The sequence below is a fragment of the Aethalodelphis obliquidens genome, unplaced genomic scaffold (genome assembly GCF_003676395.1).
Source record: "Aethalodelphis obliquidens isolate GAN/ISIS:26980383/991018 unplaced genomic scaffold, ASM367639v1 scaffold86, whole genome shotgun sequence".
NCBI lineage: Eukaryota > Metazoa > Chordata > Mammalia > Artiodactyla > Delphinidae > Aethalodelphis > Aethalodelphis obliquidens.
The window spans coordinates 5,701,770-5,707,591 of NW_020838030.1; the positions used below are offsets into that span (position 1 = coordinate 5,701,770).

General features: G+C 42.0%; 1 non-coding gene across 1 annotated transcript; it reads right to left on the reverse strand.

Annotated features, from left to right (window-relative positions):
- Positions 1 to 2,036: 2,036 nt before the first annotated feature.
- Positions 2,037 to 2,143, reverse strand: LOC113613329 (U6 spliceosomal RNA). Its single transcript, XR_003430183.1, has one exon. It is a non-coding gene; the product is annotated as a U6 spliceosomal RNA (small nuclear RNA).
- Positions 2,144 to 5,822: the final 3,679 nt, after the last annotated feature.

Consider the following 5,822-nt stretch of genomic DNA (forward strand, 5'->3'; position numbering starts at 1 on the left):
AAATGAAGAAACAGGCTCGGTGATTTTTGTTGCTTGCACAGTGTCATAGAACTAGCGCGAGGCAAGGCTGGGACTTCACATGGAAGAGTCAATGCAACAGCTGCTGCCTCCTAACATAGACCATGGGAGTAGCTCAGGCTCTGGGCAAAGCTGGCTTGAACTGAGACCCAGGGCTCTGAAAACACCATCCAGAGATGCTCAAGGTGGGGTCGCAAGTCGTCTGCTTCCCCACAGACCATTTGGCATTTGTCACACTAGATTTTTTTCATTCTCCTTGGGACCTTGTCTGTGAGTCAGTCCTTGGTGTATGGTAAGACAAACTACAGGAAATGGAGCCAGCCAGGTGATCTTTTGGAACCTCTGAGACGCCTGTTCTGTGACACAAGGGTACTCAGTTTCCCTGCAGCCCGTCTGTCTTGGGATGGGAGATGAGTGGAGCCTTTGGCCCCATCTGCAGAAGACAGATGTCCTCACCACTCAGATGATGTCACTCGCATTTCCTGACCCTTTACAACCTCTTGCTCCTGACAGGTGGTCATCATACCTCATCATGGGCTACCTTCCTCCCCTGGCAAAGGAATGAGGTTGAGGCAGGGCTCTTCATTCGCCAGTAAAGAGCGTTAAAGTGGTATCTTTGCGTTGAATAAAACAAAACAAAACAGAACATCTGGGGGGACCAAATAAGAGTCAATTCGTTAAACAGTGAGTTATTGAAAAAGTAGAATTAGTAGAATATATCACACTACTGGTTGGTAACCAGTTCTAGCTGGTCATTTTTTTTTTCTAATTAAAAAAATTTTTTTATGCAGCTGCTTCCCACTAGCTATCTATTTTACATTTGGTAGTGTATATATGTCCATGCCACTCTTTCACTTTGTCCCAGCTTACCCTTCCCCCTCCCCATGTCCTCAAGTCCATTCTCTAGTAGGTCTGTGTCTTTATTCCCGTCTTACCCCTAGGTTCTTCATGACCTTTTTTTTTCCTCTTAGATTCCATATATATGTGTTAGCATATGGTATGTGTTTTTCTCTTTCTGACTGACTTCACTCTGTATGACAGACTCTAGGTCCATCCACCTCACTACAAATAACTCAATTTTGTTTCTTTTTATGGCTGAGTAATATTCCATTGTATATATGTGCCACATCTTCTTTATCCATTCATCTGTCGATGGCCACTTAGGTTGCTTCCATGTCCTGGCTATTGTAAATGGAGCTGCAATGAACATATTGGTACGTGACTCTTTTTGAATTATGCTTTTCTCAGGGTATATGCCCAGTAGCGAGATTGCTGGGTCGTATGGTAGTTTGTCTCTATGAATTTGCCTGTTCTGAACATTTCCTGTAAATGGAATGATACAATATATGGTCTTTTGTGACTGGCTTCTTTCACTTAGTGCATGTATTTCTTTTAAGTTTCATACATGTTGCGGCATGTATCATTCATTTTTATGGCTGAATAATATTCTGTTGTATGGATGCAAGACATTTTACTTACCCATTCATCAGCTGATGGACATTTGGGTTTCCACTTTTTGCCTGTTATGAATAATACTGCTATGAACACGCATGTACAAGTTTTTGTGTGGACATGTTTTCACTTGCCTTCGATGGGGGTTGCTGACTCATATACTAAGTCTATTAAGTCTGTGTTTTTTTTTTTTTATTGAACTGTAGTTGATTTACAATACTGTGTTAGTTTCAGGTGTACAGCAAAGTGATTTGGTTTCATATATATATATATATGTGTACACACACATACATATATGTGTATATATATATATATTCTTTTTCGGATTCTTTTCCATTGTAAGTTATTACAAAATAGTGAATAGAGTTCCCTGTACTATACAGTAGGTCTTTTGTTGTTTATCCTTTTCATATATAGTAGTGTGTATCTCTTAATCCCAAGCTCCTAGTTTATCCCTTCCCCCCTTCTTCCCCTTTGGTAACCATAAGTTTGTGTTCTGTGTCTATGAGTCTGTTTCTGTTTAGTAAATAAGTTAATTTGTATTATCTTTTAGATTTTGCATATTAAAATACATGGACCGCTTCACGAATTTACGTGTTATCCTTGCGCAGGGGCCATGCTAGTTTTCTCTGTGTCGTTGCAGTTGTAGTATATGTGCTGCCGGAATGAGCACTATTAAGTCTGTGTTTTATCTTTTAAGGAACTACCAGACTATTTTCAAAAGTGGCTGGGTTGTTTTACAGTCTAATTATCAGTGTGTGAGGTTCAGATTTCTGCACATTCCGGTTATTATCTGTCTTTTTCACTATAGCCATGCTAGTGGGTATGAAATTGTATCTAATTGTGGTTTTGATTTGGTGGCTAATGATGTTAAGCATCTTTTCATGTGCTTGTTGGCCATTTGGATATCTTCTTTGTGGAAATTTCCATTCATATATTTTGCTCATTTAAAAAACTGTTTTATTATTGAGTTTTAATACTTTTTAAATTTTTTATTTTTGGCTCCTTTGGGTCTTAGTTGCTGTGTGTGGACTTTCTCTAGTTGCAGCGATTGGGGGCTACTCTTCGTTGTGGTGTGTGGTCTTCTCATTGCCGTGGCTTCTCTTGTTGCGGAGCATGGGCCCTAGAGTGCAGGCTCAGTAATTGTGGCACACGGGCTTAGTTGCTCTGCGGCATGTGGGATCTTCCCGGACCAGGAATCGAACCCGTGTCCCCTGCATTAGCAGGCAGATTCCTAACTACTGTGCCACCAGGGAAGTCCCTATAATTTAAAAAAATTCTGGACACAAGTCCCCTATCAGAGAGATGATTTGCTAACATATTCTGTGGGTTATCTTTTCACTTTCTTGATAGAACCTTCAATCTATAGCTAGTCAGTAGTAAACACAGGTGACAACTTTGACTTGCAGTTGATGTCTGAAGTGGGTGGGTGGGCCAGTCTTCATAGGACTGAACCATTAACATGTGGGATCTGAAACTAACCATTAACATGTGGGATCTGAAACTATCTCTGGATATAGTGTCAGAATTGAGTTGAATTGTAGAACACCAAGTTGGAGTCTGGAAATTGCTTGATGGTGTGTGGGAACCCCCACATGCACTGGAATTGGTGACCATAACCTTTAATGCCTTAATCAGTTTGGAAAGTTTATGGCCATTTTATTCTTCACATATTTCTTCTACCCTGTTCTATCCTATTCTATTCTAATCTCTCTTCTCCTTCTGGATTCCAGTTGTATATGTTAGACATTCTTATATTCTCCCTCAGATCCCCTTTTCTCTATTCTGTCTTTTTATGTATTTCAATTTGTATACTTTCCTTTTTGTTTCAATTTGTATACTTTCTACTAACCTGTATTCAGGTTCACTGATTATTTCTTGGGCTGTATCCAATACCTTGTTAAGTCCATGTAATGAAGTCTTCATTTCTAATTTTGTATTATTCATCTCTAGCACATCCATTTGATTCTTTTTTGTTTCCATGTCTCTCCTTAAATTTCCCATTCATTCACATATACTATCCATCTTTTCCATTACATATTTTAGCATCTTTATCATAGCTATTTCAATATTCTTGTTTGATCTTTCCAACATCTGGGCCATCTTTAGGTCTGCTTCTATTGACCATTTCCTCTGTTGACCATAGATCACATTTCTTGCTTTTTCATATGACTTGTTATCTTCGGTTGCATGCTAAACATTTTATATTAAAGAACATAGAAAGAAGAACACTGTTCTGTCAGGCTGCTAGAGCAGGGGCTGACTTGGTTGGATCTGAAATTGAGCAGTGTTTGGACTTTGTTTTAGCCTTCCTTTCATTCATTTCACCATTGGCTTCACATTACTTGAAGGCAGAATCAGTACTTTCCCTTCAGCATGGATTAAATCATTGGCCGTATAATTGAACTCAATTTCTACCTCCCTCACTTTGCTGAGGTCATGCTGGCCCAGAGTTCCAACTGTCTAATCATGTGGTTTGTCTTTTGGGCAACCAGCTCCCATCCTGAAGCTCTCTGGAGGTCCACCATAAGTCACCTCATTAGCAAAACAAAGAGTTCTGTCACTCAGGAAATTCAAAGAATTTTTGAAGCTCTGTGCCAGGAATCAGGGACAAAGACCAGATGTGTTCTCCATTTTACTATAGACTTTCCCTCAGCTCTCCTGCCCATCCCTCACCTTCTGAGGGAACCTTGCACTTGGAGAGAGATCTCAGCCTGATGTATGGCAGCATGGATTTCTCTCTTCTCTCCTTCTCTGCCCCCATACATTGAAGGTTCATAGGGTAAGAGGTGGTGAGTGGGTACAGACCCAGTCTGTGGGTGCGAGTCTTCAGGATTCTCATCAGTCATGGCAGCCCAAACACTGCTGTTAGAAGTCTGCTTGGGGGGGACCTTCAAGATGGCAGAGGGGGGCTTCCCTGGTGGTGCAGTGGTTGGGAGTCTGCCTGCCGATGCAGGGGACACGGAGGATCCCACATGCTGCGGAGCGGCTGGGCCCGTGGGCCATGGCTACTGGGCCTGCGCGTCCGGAGCCTGTGCTCTGCAACAGGAGGGGCCGCAACAGTGAGAGGCCTACGTACTGCAAAAAAAAAAAAAAAAAGATGGCAGAGGAGTCAGACGTGGAGATCACATTCCTCCCCACAAATACATCAAAAATACTTCTACATCTGGAACATCTCCTATAGAACACCTACCAAATGCTGGCAGAAGAGCTCAGACTTCCCCAAAGGCAAGAAAATCCCCACGTACCTGGCCATGTGGCTGACAGTGTCTTGGTGCTCCGGCCTGGTGTCAGGCCTGAGCCTCAGAGGTGGGAGAGCAGAGTTCAGGACAATGGACCATCAGAGACCTCCCTGGCCCACGTAATATCAGTTGGCAAGAGCGCTCCCAGAGATCTCTGTCTCAACACTAACACCCAGATCAACCCAACAGCCAGCAAGCTCCAGTGCTGGATGCCCCATACCAAACAACTAGAATGATGGAAACACAACCCACCCATTAGCATAGAGGCTGCCTTAAAACCATAATTAGTTCACAGACACCCCAAAACACACCACTGGACGCAGCCCTGCCCACCAGAAAGACAGAATCCAGCCCCACCCACCAGAACACAGGCCCCAGTCCCCTGCATCAGGAAGCCTACACAAGCCACTGAAACAGCCTTACCCACGGGGAGCAGACACCAAAAACAGTGGGAACAACGAACCTGCAGGCTGCGAAAAGGACACCCCAAACACAGTAAGTTAAGCAAAATGAGAAGACAGAGAAACACGCAGCAGGTGAAGGAGCAAGGTAAAAACCCACCAGACCAAACAAATGAAGAGGAAATAGGCAGTCTACCTGAAAAAGAATTCAGAGTAATGTTAATAAAGATGATCCCAGATCTTGGAAATAGAATGGAGAAAATACAAGAAATGTTTAACAAGGACCTAGAAGAACTAAAGACCTAACAAACAATGATGAACAACACAATAAATGGAATTTTAAAATCTCTAGAAGGAATCAATAGCAGAATAACTGAGGCAGAAGAATGGATAAGTGACCTGGAAGATAAAATAGTGGAAATAACTACTGCAGAGCAGAATAAAGAAAAAAGAATGAAAAGAACTGAGGACAGTCTCAGAGACCTCTGGGACAACGTTAAACGCACCAACATTCGAATTATAGGGGTTCCAGAAGAAGAAGAGAAAAAGAAAGGGACTGAGAAAATATTTGAAGAGATTATAGTTGAAAACTTCCCTAATATGGGAAAGGAAATAGTTAATCAAGTCCAGGAAGCACAGAGAGTCTCATACAGGATAAATCCAAGGAGAAACATGCCAAGACACATATTAATCAAACTGTCAAAAATTA